This window comes from Protopterus annectens, chromosome 1.part1, assembly GCF_019279795.1.
Source record: "Protopterus annectens isolate FY-2018-M chromosome 1.part1, PAN1.0, whole genome shotgun sequence".
NCBI lineage: Eukaryota > Metazoa > Chordata > Ceratodontiformes > Protopteridae > Protopterus > Protopterus annectens.
The window spans coordinates 1,610,910,344-1,610,927,141 of NC_056726.1; positions in this window are offsets into that span (position 1 = coordinate 1,610,910,344).

Below are 16,798 nucleotides of genomic sequence, written 5' to 3' on the forward strand. Positions count from 1 at the left end.
CTCTCTCTTCCCCCCTTAACCTGGTGTGACTCAGTGTGAGTTTCTGATTCTGCACAGACTGTTCTATTTTTGTTCCAGAAGCTCTATAAGTAGCTAGTGACTTTACTGAATTTCTGTGGTAATATTTGTGTTTAAACTGAACCTGTACCTAGAGAACGTGTATAATGAGAGCTACTACTTGCTGCATATGTTTTTAATGTTTAAATTGCACACATACATTGAAGAAGTGCTTTTATGACCTGAATAACTTTTGCTAGCTTTACATGAATTACTTTTACTGACAATTTTCCAGGTTTACAATTGTGAACAATTGATTTAGTTTTACTGGTATATCTTTAAAATCTGACAAGTGTTTTGTTTATTGCATTGCTCTCTTACTAAGGTTTCTTAGCTATCAATCTTAATCCATTCTGAAGTGTGCTACTGTACCCCCCCAAAACGAACTTTCTGAATGTAGTATTATAAAATAACCGCCCGCTGCTGCCTTAATGCTTACCCTAGAATCTCTGCTTTTCTCTTTTCCTAGTTGAACTTCACATTTACCTACTCTAACAAACTGCAGCTCCTGAATAATGGTGTCTACAGGATTGCAGTTGGAAAACACAACAAAAATTGTTTCTCCCAGCAGTTAAACAGAGTAGGTTACACACACAAAAAGCATTTGTTAAGCTTTCTCTTACAGTGCTGTGTAATTAAGCAAGTCACCATTTTGGTCAGCCATAGGGCTCTTTTCTACTTGAGTGTGTGCCTCCTTTCCCTGTAACTAAAGTACACTGACTCTTATATTTGTCTCTCTGACCCAAAGTTTTACAGGTATAATTTATACCTTTCTGGCTTTCTAACACTCAAGATATAGATTCCTGTTGAAAGTTTTACTTACTTGTCTGACATTTGAACAAGTAACCCTTGTAATAATCCTCAGAATTATATACTGTTGGTCTGTCTTTCCTGCTAAACATAAGTAAAATTAAAGTGCTGAGTGCAAGTAACATTACAGTGCTGAGTGCAGATTGTAGGCCCTTACATTCAACTTACCTCTGGTGTGGTGTCAGTCAATCAAGGTATTCCTCTAACCACTCCTACTGCCCCCCCCCCTTTCTTCATACAGGTTAAACTGCTACAACTTAGTACAGGCATTGGTTCATCCCTGCTCCGCTTGCCCTCGCTTCGCTCTGGCTTGCTTTGCACCCTTCCCTGCCCCCAAATCCCTTCCACCCCTGGTGCTGCTACATTTATTGGTACTAGACCACACCCCACTTTTTTAAACCAATCAGTAACAACTTGTCACTCAACAGCATCACACTCAACCTGATACCACCAGTCCTCCAACTCTACTATTCCTTTTGCCTAAGTTTCAAGTACCATTCAGTAGGTATGCTATCACCCAAAATAGTCTTATTAACTCTACTTCTACCCCTATTACTCATCCCATATCTCCTAACTGCCTACGAATATCAGGATCACCCAGGTTTCCACTACCCTAAATTCCAAACATCCATCCCATCTACAACTGATAATAATGCACCCTTACTCACTCCCCTCATGCTTACCTCCTTAACCCCTAAATACTACCATCTTACTAGACCTAGTTACATTAGTCATAAAACTGGACACTATTACAAAACTTTATTCAAAATCTTAAAACTCATACTCAGGATACACTACAACCTCACAAAGGATGGCAACATCCACCCAAACCCTGGTCTATCCCCACCTGTTGGCCCTAATCCCCCTACTATATCCCCTACCTCCAGAGCTCCAACAAATAGACCTCCTAGCTCACTGCTGGCCTGCCATCTAAACATTAGGAGTATAAATAACAAAGCTCAGCACCTGCATGCCCTCTTAGCTGTTCATACCCCAGATATATTATGCCTAACAGAAACGTGGCTGAAGCCTGCCACCAAGGACCATGAGATTCTGCCACCAGGGTATAGTATGTTTCAACTAGACCGTACCACCAGAAAGGGTGGTGGGGTATCCATACTTTACAAGTCTACCCTATCTGTCAGCATAGACACCCAACAACCACCCCAGTTCAATAATGCTGAAATTCTTATCTCAAAACTACAAATTAACAAAAACAAAAATGTAAACATTGTGTGCGTCTAAGGAACACAGAAACCTTAGAAGACTTCTTATATTGGTTATCCAATAACCACCCCCAAGAAACAATTGTTCTTGGGGATTCCAACATTGACTGGAACACTTGCTCTTGTGAAACTCCCACAGCCCACATAAACCTCTATGGATTTACTCATATCATAACCTCCCCCACCAGGACAGGAAAACCCAATAACAAGGAAAGTACCCTTGACTGGATACTTGTCAATACCCATCTTCAATCTTAGAAATCAGGCACTTTGTCTGATGACCTAAGTGACCACTGTCTCACCTATGTAATCAAGCTCAAAGTAGACTGCTCCTACCAACTCACCTATAGAACATTAAGAAACAACAAGAATTTTATCCTCACCAAGTTTCAAAATGAACTTAAGGCATGCAACTGATCAGTACTAAAAAGTCTCCCCCTAGATGAAGCAGTAGCATACTTTAACACCAAATTCCTTGCTATTCTTAACTCCCATGTTCCCAGCCACTCTATTAGAACTAAAGTTAATATTGCACCATGGCTTTCTAAAGATACCAAAACCAAAATTTCACTCAGAAACAAAGCATGAGCCACCTACCGAAAAACAAAAGCCCCACTTGATCAACTAAGATTCAGACAGCTTAGGAATGACACCAAAAAAAATCCATAACCTTAGACAAAAAGAACCACTACTACCAACTACTGCAAAAACACCAAAACAAACCTCAAAAGTTCTGGGCAGGAACAGACAAACTACTCTACCCAGGCCAAACCGCCACTCCACCCCCCCCCTTAGCTTTCCCCAGTAGACATTGCTAATAACTTCAACAGCTTCTTCACAGAGACTGTCTAGTCAACTCTCTCCCAATGGCTCTAATTCTAATGTAGCCACACCCACTACCCAAACATACTTTACCTTCCTACCTGTTCCTACTCAACTTATTCATGCCCTACTTAAGAAACTAAGACCCACCAACCTGGCTGCTGACCTCCTCCCAGCAGACTATCTGCAAAAGGCTACTGACACCATAGCCTACCCCATCTCTATCTTGATCAACAGAGCTATATCTGAAGCTACTGTACCCACAAAATGTAAAATCTCCCATGTCATACCTCTCCATAAAGGAGGTAGTTCCACTTAACTGTCAAACTTTAGACCCATAACTATTCTGTCACCTCCAGCTAAAATTATGGAGAAGTGTGTACACATACAGCTCATGCACTACCTCACACACAGCAAGCTGTTGTCTAGCTTTCAGCATGGCTTTAAGCCAAACCACAGTACTACTTCTGCCCTCCTCTCTTTTTGTCTAACATCATTAACCACAACCGCAATAATAACAAACTATCCTCAGCACTCTTTCTAGATCTATCCAAGGCTTTTGACATGGTTGACCACAAAATGCTTATAAATACCTTGAAGGCCTTCTCCTTAAACAACCATGCACTCCAATGGTTTCAATTCTACCTGCAGTGCAGGCAACAGGCAGTCCTATGGCAGGACAAGCTATCATCTCGCCTACCCATCACATTAGGAGTCCCCCAGGGCTCGATACTAGGACCCCTTCTTTTCTCCATCTTTATCAATGACCTTCATTCAGTCATCCCAGATGCTACCTGCATTCAATATGCGGATGACTCCACCTTGATTTGTTCTGTTACCTCACCAGCTACTTTATTCACATTAACCCAAATTACCTTCAGTACAGTGGCAAAATGACTTTCCAATCAACATCTAATCCTAAACCCCAACAAAACTAAGTTGCTCCTCTTCTCCCCCACATGCGGGACACCCCTGCCAGCCTTCAACATAACTGCTAACAATGGCACTATCATCTCCCCAGAAGCCCAAAATAAACTACTGGGTGTCATAGTTGATAACAACCTGAAGTTTGATGTGCATATTAATCAAACTAGCAAAACAATTAATAAAAAACTTGGCTGTCTTTACAAAATCAAACCTTTCCTTACCCCACTTGCTAGAACTGCAATTGCCCGTTCCCATCTGCTATCAACTCTTCTCTATGCCTCACCTCTATTCTCCAACGTAAACAAAACATATCTTAATAAACTATCATCCTGCTATAACCACATTGCCAGATTTGCTACTGACACACCACTGCCACAACCTAAATTGCCTAGGATGTCTTGAACTGCCAGGCCTACTGCAGTTCAACCAGCTGATAGTGGCACATAAAGTCCTTTACCAACCAGAAAATACACCTGCACTAAAAAATATTATCATCCCCTACACCAGCACCCAGCCACTGTGATCATCCACTAGACTCCTAGTTCAAACATACAAACCCAACTACTCAGCTGGGGACTCTCTGTTTGCCAACTCTGTTGGAAAAATATGGAACAGACTCCCAGCTGACTTGACCCTAGAACCCTCACTAACTCAATTCAAAAACAAACTCAATAAATACTTCAAAACTCATTGGTTATGTCCTTGCACTAACCCTGACTAGTAACTTCTCTATTTCTTAGGTACCTTACCCTCAACTACTTTTAACTTTTTTCTACCACTCCATTTCAGGAAGGGTTAATTGTATAACTGCTGCTCAGTGTGTCTTAAACCTGAATGTAATGTTATGTATGTTTAACTTTGAAAATAATGTTATGTTTTGTAAAGTGTTTTATAATAAGTACTATATGTGCTAAATGCTGGTATTGCTTATGACTGTAATCTGCTTGAAACTAGCATTTACTAAATGTTCAATGTGTATTATTATATTGGAGCTTTTCTCCCCGGGCCTCCACTGAAAATGGACATGTATCCAGACGGTTTATTCCGGTCAACAAATGTAAAATAAATAAATAAAAAATAAAATATAGATATAGATATATATATAGCTATAGATATAGATACAGATATAGATACATAGATAGATATATAGACAAAGATACAGATGTAGATATAAGTGTGTGTGTGTGTGTGTGTGTGTGTGTGTGTGTGTGTGTGAGTAAGGCACTGGACTGACTGTCCATCTACACTGACATACAGAATCCCAACATCTAAACATCAGAACTACAAATACCAACACATTCTGTAGTGGAGCAAACCATCTAAAAGTATTTTTACAGGTGGGGGCAAGCTCCCCTGCCCCATTCACACTCCCTACTAATTATAAATGCTAACTCTGAGATCACACAGTCCCTGGGGGAAAAGGGAAAATTCTCTTTCCCTGGAATCATTAATCTCACACACCTGTTGACCATCTGCATGTGTTGATTAAATGGTGTCAACCAAACAGCTGTCAGTGTAGGTGCATATTCAATCGAGTGCCCTACACCCATCTGAACATCTATCATCTCTGTCTCTCTCTGTCTCTCTCTGTCTCTCTCTCTCTCTCTCTATATATATCCATATATATATAGAATATATCTCTTCCATAGCAGGTGCAAGTTTTACTGGATCAGGTTGCTAGCCCATTACCTAACCCTTCTCAGAGGGTGCACTACACACTTGCACGCACACCTAGGGCCAATTTAGAGTGTCCAGTCCACCTACTACATGTCTTTAGAATATGGGGGGAAACCAGAGCACCTGTAGGAAACTCACATGAACACAGGGAGGACATGCAGACTCCACACAGAAGGCACCCAACCCGAAAATCGAACCAGAGAACCTTTTGCTGTCAGGCAACAGTGTTAAAACAGCTACATAACTGCGCCGTCCCAGCTATCTATGTATATATTTATATATCTTATATATGCATATATACATATTTGAAAGGCTTGTCCATAAATGGGGAGTACATTTTGGCTTTACACTCTGGAAATTAGTGTTCCTTTAATTTTCTTCATGAAGTTGGTTTTCTCAGAAGCTGGGCTTGGCAAATCGGTTCCTTATCAAATTGTAATTTGACAAGGTATAATAGAAGCTGTGTGAAAAGCAGATTCATTTGCTGTGAGTAAATCATCAGTTATATACATTTTTCTGTTTCCCCTACTCTTCATCAGTTTACTTTTTACTGGGTCTACCTGATAACACCGACACGCCAAAACACCGACAACAAAATAACCGACACGACAAAACTGAAAAAAAAGAAAGTTCAAAAACACGAAACTTCACATGCCCGATAAAGCACAATCCCAACAATCAACAAAACAAATGCCTTTCCCGAAAAACACACACACAACACAAGCACACCAAAAACCTTACAAACCTCCACTAAACCTTACATACACAACTATCTATGCACTAACCTTAACCCAAACGCTAACCCTAAGGTCTGTCACTATCACGCACTTACCTTACCCACACCCTAACCCTAACTCACTTAATCCACCCCTAATCCTTAACTCTGTCACTATCGCACACTTACCTTACCCACACCCTAACTCACTTAATCCGCCCCTAACCCTCAAGTCCATCACTATCACACACTTACCTTACCCGCACCCTAACCCTAGCTCATAATCCTAACCCTCAACCCTCAAGCATCACTGCTCGCCTTTTTACCCTTACCCACACCCTAACCCTAACTCATAATCCACCTAACCCTTAACTCTACACGCCACACACACCCGCACCCTAACTCACTTAATCCGCCCCTAACCCTCAAGTCCATCACTATCGCACACTTACCTTACCCGCACCCTAACCCTAACTCACTTAACCTGCCCCTAAACCTAAAGTCCATCACTATTGCACAATTACCTGACCTGCACCCTACCCTAATGTCCATCACTATCACACACTTACCTTACCCACACCCTGACCCTAACGTCCGTCCCTATTGCACACTTACCTTAACATGTCGGTGTTCTCAGCATTGGGATTCTCAACTGTCGGTGTTCTCCATTGTTGATCTTCTGGTGTCGGTGTTCTCCTCGTCGGTGTTTAGAAATTTTGGCATTTTCAGGTAGGCCCTTTTTATTATACATATGCTTTTTTTTATAGTGAGTGATGGCCTCCTCAAACCAATGACTGCCATGTTAACAATGATCATGCCTTATGTAACATTGATTCTATTTATTCTGATAGTTGTGTCACTAATTTTTGCCACTGATAAAACATAAATTCTCATACAATCCTCATAGAAATCTGTGAAGCTTGGTCGTATTTTATAAATTTCCACTGCACCTATTAAGATGTTATATCAAATTTTTAGTTGGATTTTTTACCTGTTGCAGCCATATTCATTGTGAAAGTAAAATAAAGGGGTGTTTTCCAGAACATGTACAATAGCTGAAAGAATAGTTAGACTTTTCTATCATTACGCTGGATGCATATTGCTGACATTGAGTCAGAGCTGGGTTTCTCGAAGATCATTGCCAATGTTGATTTGAAAGTACAATTTATAAACTATTATGCAATAAAATTGCCAATTGTAAATCGAGCATATCCCAATAGAAAGAAGTCCATCTGATAAAGTCTTCTTGAGTGGCCAACTTGCTACGGGAATATGCTCCATAATGCCCTGTTATGAAAACCAGGGAGGTTCTGCAAAAGGTGAATAGCTGAGAAGTATAATTACTGTAAATAAGATTGATCATACTGACACTATTTCTTTTAACAACCCACAGTTTTACAAAACAACTCTGACTTTCCTCATATTTGTGTCATGTCCTTGTACAATCTTTGTTTTTTAGAAACATACATAAAATGAAGCTGAAACATTGCCCTCTTTGTCTACCATACTGCTCTCTGTTGATACACTGTGCACATGTGCGGACTTAATGTTTTGCACATGTGCAGTACATCACTATGGTGCAGAGGAAGCAGAAGGACACTAAAGTGACATTACACACTGAAATTATTTAAGAAACCACACCATCTGTGGGTAAATCCTGCAATAGCCACACCAAGTCACAGATAATTGCTTCACTATTACATTCTGTTACATTTTGTTTTGGATTCACTACTTTAAACTGAAAGCTAAATGAATGAACATCTAAGCAATGATGCCATTTGAATGATATTTATAAAAACATGCCCTTCTGTTTCATATAAAAAGATAAAGCCAGGACCATGACAAAGATGACCTGAGTTAATCTAGAGGTTCAGGTACTGGAAAAGCCAGACTATGGAGGAGTGAGTAGTTAAACTTCAGCTTACCTGTCCTGGCAGGAGGGAGTTGGACATCTTTGTCAGCCTATTTGCAAGCCCACTTGCATAAGACCACAGACCACAACACTTAAAATATGACTTTACTCGTCTCAATCAAGTATTTATAGTAAATACTGTTTTTTATGTTGGGGACTGCAAATGTAGCTGGAATGTATAAGATATCCTGCTGTGACGCAGGTTCTCACATCAACCACCAGGGTGTTGCCTTATGGATATAGCATCCAGAGCCTCATTCCAAAGATGCAAACAAGGGCACAGAATATTGCCTTGAATGTCTGCATGATGGCCTCCCCTAGTCTGATGTCACCCTCACTGGAAAATAGCTATGGTGAAAGAAAAAATGGTGTAGACTCATTTAGGAGGCTTGGTGGTCTGCAGGCAAGGTGGAAAAAAGCACTTGGATAAAAAAAAATATTCAAAATTCTATTAAAATGCAAGATCAAGGGCTCAATTCCAACAGACTTGTTCTTAGCGTGAGTGACCACTTACATTGAAAGCTGTCTGAGAGCAGGCCTTTTGGAATATGGACCAAGGTGCAAACCTGTTTATAGATAGGTCTTACACTGAAGTAAGTTGTTTACACTGAGGGCAAATTTCTTGGAATTAGGGCAGACTCACACACAACTCTTTTGCAAGCTACCCCAAGGTCCCAGATCTTGCCCCATATTTGAGACTTTGCCCTAGATCATCTTTATTTTATATGACAACTACAAAGCCTATGGCAACTTGATGGCTGTTTTTTTTATTTTTAAACTAGGAGAACTTAAGTAACAATCAAAGCACGTTCACGTTTTCCTTTAATATTCCTACTGTTACAATTCAACAAACTGTATTTGCAGTTTGCTGAATTAAGTAAAATACAATTTATCCTGCCAAATAGATATTTAACATAAATGTATACATTGTGGTACTACATTAAACTGAAGTCAGCTTTTAAGTAATAAATATTCTTAGTTTACCAATATATGTGTAACTTGATATTGTATAAAGACATTAGGGTTCCTATTAGTTTCCCAGTAGTTATCAATAAATGTATTTAGCAACTTTTAGGGAAACTCTAAGCAGGTAAAAGAGTAAGCATTATACAATATAATTATTCATCCAGGTGGTTTAGGGAATATCTGAATATGCAGAAGCAATAGATTTAAAATCCCTGATCCACACTTATATTTTAAATAATATTTATCCCAGGTACTTATAGCACTTTCTTATTGCATGATTTCATCTAACAGTAGACTTTCTGTGAACATATTTATAATGTGACAAGCATAGTTCCATGCTGATTAATTAATTGAATTTTCTTTGAAGGAAGGTGTTATTGTGTATCTCCACCACCTGCTGATTATCTCACAGCTTATATAACATATTACTGTAATTAAACTCCTTTCATCACATGTTTTCGGAAAATGAGTGTAGAAATCAATTAAATGTGTATGTTTCTGTAAGTTAACCAGATGAAATTTTCATAATTTAATGCTAAAATTGAAATGTCTGATCTTTATTTTTTTGGTGTGTAGATATGGGCATACTAAGTTTGGAACTCTATCACTTAATAGATACAAATGTGGTTACATAAACCTTTTGAAAGTCTATGAAAATATTTCCATTTTACATTTATCACACAAATTGTTATTATATTTTTGAGTTAATGCTTTAATTTCTATTACCCGGTCACACATTTATGGCCAGAATTAGCTATTCTTCTTATAACCACAACTAGTCATTATTCGTTGCTACCTCCTTATGGCGATTTTATGCATATAGCTTATACGTTTTAACTCCGGATAATCCCACAAGTGTCACACATCCGTTTTTACTGAAAATGGTGAAAGACATTTGGGTTAAGTGAAATGCTTAGAACTGCACATTTTAAAGTAGAAGCTGTGGGAATCAAATCTGCAATTAATAATATTAGAAAGGCACAGCATTAAGATTATAAAGAGAGATTTCTTTGGTTATTATTATCTATAAACAATTTCACACACAACCGCGTATCCTCACTTTATATAAATGTTAATAAATTCGGGCAAATGTTCATAGGTTCATAGATGTGCACTAGGCTAATGGCCCTGGAGCCTTTACAAGCCTAGCCCATAGAAGTGGCCTGGCATCGTGCCACCCGCCGTTCAATCCCAGTGTCTCTATCAAGTAGAGCCACTGCAGTGATCCCTGTGTGGACTGTTAATAAATAGGTTAGGGCAGTGGATGGTCAGTCATTCTGATTCATTCAGTTAATCCAGGGATTTATTCTTGCAGCGTGCATGCAATTTATTTTCATATTGTATCTATGATTCACTCTTTGAACACAAATCATTCACTCAAAAACTTGAGAAAAAACAAAAAGGCAAGGGAAAGAATTAAAATATTAGAATGCAACAACTTTATATTATGTTAAATGTATGGTTCAATTGCAAACACACATGCTCAAGAGTCAAGATAAGCAGTATGTCTCTTTGCAGGTGGTACAGGCATGCCAGAATAAATGATACTTCAGTACTCAGCTGCTACAGATGCAAGAAGACAACAGACAACTGAAAAGGTGGGAATCACAACAAAGACCTTTTCCATTTGGGTTCTTATTAATTCAACTCACGTCAAGGGTGTGCAGTATTTCAGGCTTTTGTGACACAGAGGCTTCCATCGATTACCTGAAATTGGGAAGGATTGGAGAGCCAGCTTCTGTGGTGGCACTGACTAGCTTTTGATTCACTGGCTTCTGGGTGGAGGTATGGCTATATAGACTACACTTTAAATACGAACAGACTTGCTAATTTCAGCCTGCAAGTGAAGCAACATGAAGCAATTTCAATCCAGTTAGGTAACCAGTACAAGATCCTAGTCTATAATAGGTAAGGCAACTTCTTCATTCATACTGTAGGTGATACAAATGTGACTGCCTTCTCTGTCTCGGCTTTGTTGCAGTACTGAGATTGATTTTACTGCCTTATTACATATAGTGAAATCACTGTCTCCTTTTCAGTTTCTTCTGAATACAGCACTAAAATTAGCAGTGTCGTGCTGTCTGTAGTGTTATTACAGTATGTTTAAATAATATTGCACTATTGCACCTTGTTCTGTTGTATTGCTGTTCACTACTGACACTATATAGCTAACATTATAGTATCACCATTTTCTGGGAATATAGAAACCAAGTTAACTTATTATCTCAGTTACGCATTACCATTTTTGATCTTTGTTTCTGTTGTATTTATGCTTGCTACTGATTAGTGTCTTGGTAAGGTGATTAAACCTATCACTGTACAGTATTGCACTAGACATTATTGGATTACCTATCAGATATACTTTTTGCATGGGGGTGGGTACACCCTTGAACTAATATATACCAAACCTGAGATCGCCATACATTGGAGAAAGGGGAATATTCTGAGGAAAGGCATCTCAGACTTAGATTATGTAAGTCTGTTCTTTTGACCATTCAGTCTTCATATTTTGGGACTCACTCTAGTGGGTCTGATACTTCAGGTGGTTACCATCCAGCAATAAACTGTCTGGCATGCACCATCAATAGTCAGTATGCCCAGTGATTCCTTGCCATTATAAATGGTAACTCCCTTGTACAGGTAATTAAGCATCAGCCTAGGACCTTACCTCACAAATACAGCCACTTCTTGCACACCTCCACAACTATCATCTTCTCTTGTTAAATCAGACCATAAATTGGTGACCATTTTGATTAAAACTGATGGTATATACCCTGCAAATAATTCTGTGTTTAGGAACTTCCAAAAAGCAGACCTTCTCTAGTTACTTGATGACCTAAATCCATTTTGCTGTAATTCTCCTCCAAAAGGTGCTGCTAATGCTTCTGACTTCAACTCCCACTTACAAAGATGCATTGATAAAAAAGTCCCTATCTGCACCATATATAATGAGGCATTTAAAAACAGCTCCCTGTGGCTGAACATCCATATAAATTATTTATAGAACACGAGAAAGAAATTACTTAATGTTATTAAGGGTATACCTCTCAACTATAAAGATGTTCTCAAAATGTCCAGATTTTTGCCTTATATTTTTGGTCCATTTTTCATAAAATTGTGGTTTTCTAGCAAATCATTGGCAAGCCATTGAACAATAAAGTCAGAAAATAATGACAGACAATTGAGTTTCAAACTGCATACTCTTAGGAAAATTCATGCTCATGCCAATGCAAAAGCTGTTATTCTACTTACTTTCTAAGTTTGCAAGAGGAATATTTAAAAATTGTCCCTATTTTTGGCCTTTGTCCCCCCATTATTTATGGCTTTGTCCAGATTTCTTGCTCTAAGAGGCTGAGAAGTATGATTACAAGATCTCAGTCTACCTATCTTAAGATTACACTTAAGCAAACTAGTACAATGTTTAAGGAACCATTACAAAGTTCAAATCAGAATATGAAATTACAGTGTCTACTAAAACCAAAAATAACTACAAATCTGTTTTTTAGCTATGTCAGGAAGTTAAGAACAAATACGCAACAATGATTGGAGTGATCATATAATAATATTGCCTAATCTTACCCAAAGGAGATTGCTTATCTCCTAGTAAACAAATTTAGTGCAAATTTTATTTTACCCAGTTATAGCTATTCACAGATTCCAGTCTCCCAGCCACCCCTTTAATTTCTATGGAACAGGTCCTCTCATCCCTTTCATAATCTAAGAATGCCACATTCATTGGCCATAATAACATGGTAGGTTGACTGATTATCAGTACAAAATAAGGTCACTGTTGGGCCATCTGCTACTTGGCATCTATTTCTCAGATCTGCAGTCCAACACATCTGGCTTATGGCTATTTCATTGTGCAGACAATGTACACTTTGTACTGTTGTCTGATCTTCCATTGGTTTAGATTTGTTCCAGCATGGATTAGAACATGTTAACAACTGCTGCAAGGACAATGGTCTAAAATTAATCATGAATAAAGCAGCATGTTTCACTTTGATGAACAAAATGGTAACCGATTGAAATGTCAGGATCCGCTAGAGCAAGTTTCAAAACAAAGAGACTGAATTGACAAAAAAGCAGGCTTACATATACCAAGTCCAAGATGGCTATTTCAAGGAATATTTTCTTTACTCTGAAGTATGGCGATCTTGAGGTTTGTATAGAAGTTTGGAGGGTATGGGGAGGCTTACTCCCACATGAGGAGTGCAGTGGGTGTGCCGCCCGTAAAAAGTTTAAAGGAGAAGAGCGACGTCCGAGATTGGCTCTTCTCCTTGCTTTTTGATCTTTTGTTTTTCAGTCTATTGGCATTTGGCATTACAAGTTCTGACAATTCAATAGGGAGCCAAACAAAATATTTTCCTTCCTATATGGTGTAAGTATTTTTTTGTTAAACAAAACATTTTCCTATACCATATAAATGATGCACACTTACAATTGAACACTATTATAAGGGATCTAGGCACTCTTGTTGATAATTTCTTATATTTTGATCAGCGTGTGTCTGCAGTACTTTAAAAAATCTTCTATGAGGTGCATCTACTCTCTAAAGGCATTTCCTCTAGATCCAAATTAGTCTTAATTCCTCTACTTATATCTCATCAGACTGCTTATTGAATATAATGCCCCTTTTGGCATATATTTATCTAAAGATATCACTTGACTTCAGAAACAGCAGAGTTTCCTAACTAAAAATATCAGTGGCTTCAAAAATCTGAGTTGTCATGACAGGCTGTCAGCTCTATCTTTGTACACTGTCTCATATAGAGTCCATTGCAGGGGTATATGTCTAGGTTTATAAACCATAAAAGATTCAACCTTCTTTGACCTCCTATAACTTTGCATAACAAATGCTTCATCAAATACCTAGTTAAGGAAACTAAACATCAATCAACAAATAAATAGTACATGTTGGTATGATAGATTCATATACTAGTGTATCCCTGTGATGCCCCTGCACTGGCCTAGTAACCAAGGAGCCTCAATCCTCACCACTGGAAACAGCTAGGGGGCATACACACTGGGAGTATAACAAGTACACACACACAGTAAAGTACAATTTCCCTTAAGAGCACACAGAGATCACAGTCAATCTGGGGCTAGTTTCTATCGATCCCCAATAAGACTCCCCACTGGCACAGCTATAAAGTTAAGATCTCAGCTGAAGGACCAAGCTAAGACCTCCAGCACCCTCTCTGTCCAACCAGTGCTTCATGTCCCTTCCCAAATAGCTGACCCACACACACACACACACACACACACACACACACACACACACACACACACACACACACACACACACACACACACACACACACACACACACACACACACACACACACACACACACACACACACACACATACACACACACTTTGAGAGTTGGTTTATATATAAACACACACACACACACACACACACACACACACACACACACACACACACACACACAGACCTGGGGAAGGCTGGCACAGTTTTATTAGCTATGCTCCCTTCTGCCCAGTCTATAAGTTAGTGTCCACTGCCACCAACCCCTACTTATCAGCTACTATATGGTCTTTAAAAAGGGCGGCCAATACTACTGTGTAATATTACTATTATCCAAATGGTAGTTTTGACCAAGAGAAAAGGCTATTTAGGAGTGGCCTGTACAGTGTCAACAAATACATATGCAAGTACCCTAAGAGCTTAAATAGGTCTCACAAATATCAGCCAACAAGATAGATTTAAATATATTTAATAATAAATGATAAAAAAAACACGACAATACTCTGAAAACAAACACAGTTACTTTAGAGTTCAAGATCAAAGTAATTACTTTAATACAACATTGCCGGACAGTCTCAAATAAATACAGAAAACATCTAAACTAATCTTTATTATACTCCCATCTATAACTAAGATAAATTACTGTACCCTAGTTACTTACTATTAGCAAGGCAAGTGAAAATGGTGATGATGAGCGGATGTTCTTGCTAGGTTGAAGACAAAATTCAAAATGCACAGTCTCTCTCACTCTCTCTCTCTCTCTCTCTCTCTGAGAGAGTTCTTAAATTAATATCAAACATTACTGCTGGGCCAGCTTGAATGACATCACTCTTTGTCACCTGACTTTAGTTCCCAGGCTGAAAAGAAACTTAACATAATTTCACATCTCTGTGTTAAAAATACATATCTCTCAGATGTTTGGTCAGTGGTGTGTAGCTGCTAGGAAGTCGTAAAACAATAAAACACTTTACATTTTAAACTTAGTAATTACTTTTCTTTCAAGACAATAGAAAAACTTTTAGCTCTAAACATTGTTTCTGCTATTGAACTGAATCTGAGAGATAACATATTTTGCTTATGGCCTAGCTATAAAATAACCTAACCTCAACTATTCTTAAGTTTTGCAGGTTAATCTTCTATGTTCCAACAGGCTACGCTGTGATTACATTCTTGAAGCTCAGTATATAAACAGTTCTGTATAAATCATATCAATATTCACAACTGACATAGAATTATTTAAAAAATTCCAGATAGCTGGGCTGGCAACATGGCAATCCCCTCCTCTGGAACACATGTCCAACACATGTCCACCATAGTGGCACTCTTACTACTGTCAAGGTAAACCTAGATAATTGGATGGACAGCCTCAAATTCTTCACAGTTTCATGTTGTCCTGCTTGAGGCTGGATGAATATGATTTATTGATCAGGTTTGCACTGCTCTGCATTTTGATTGTCTAGTATTTACCAATGAATATAAGAACTAACAGATCTTATTTGGTACTCTGGCCAGCAACAAACAGAAATATGTTGCAAAAATGTACTGACTCCTGGGTATACCAATTGTCATACTTACAACATGGTAATTTTACCAACATGGTAAGCCCTGGTGTAGCACCTTTTATCCTTTCTAGTGTAGTTTCCCTACATCTACTTACTTCTTTTACTCCCTTATGAGTGTTTTCTGCTTCTTCTACTTAACATCCTTGTGGTTTTTCTCTACACCCTCTGTGCTTACTCTACTCTAATCTTACTGCCTGTTTTACTGATTGTTCATATCCTGACTCTTACCTTTAGCTCTTCCCGCTCCATTCACCCTATGGGCTTACTCTGCTCCCCTGCCATACCCCCAATTCTCACCCACCCACAGTGGTCCTACACTTAAACTTCCAAACCACACCCTTCTCTCAACCTCACCCAATCCTTAGCTCTCCCTCTCGCTGCCTAATTAACCTCTCCCTGCACTACCTTTACCTAATCAACTATACCTCCTCAATAGGTAATTAAACCTTCTTTTACAAGCCTAGGTATGTCTGTCTACCACTCCTACCTTCCTTTCAGTACCTCTACTCTAATATTTACCATGCCGACACATGCCATCTCAACACAGCTCAAGCTGTTACTCATTGCCACACTTTTACCCTGCCTAACCTCAGCCTACTTCTTAACCTACTTTGAACACCCTCAATATCTTTATAGTCACTACCCTCCTAAACATACTACATTAACCCTCAACATCTCCTACAATCACATAAATATAACATCAGTGCCAAGCTACCTACTAGCAAAATGCCAAAGACTAACTCACATCAAGTACAATATTCTAAAAACCAGGAAAGCTCTAAATCTGATTTGCTATTTTCATAATGCCTGGTATAGACCCAAATGCTATTGCTTACAAGATGGAGACATT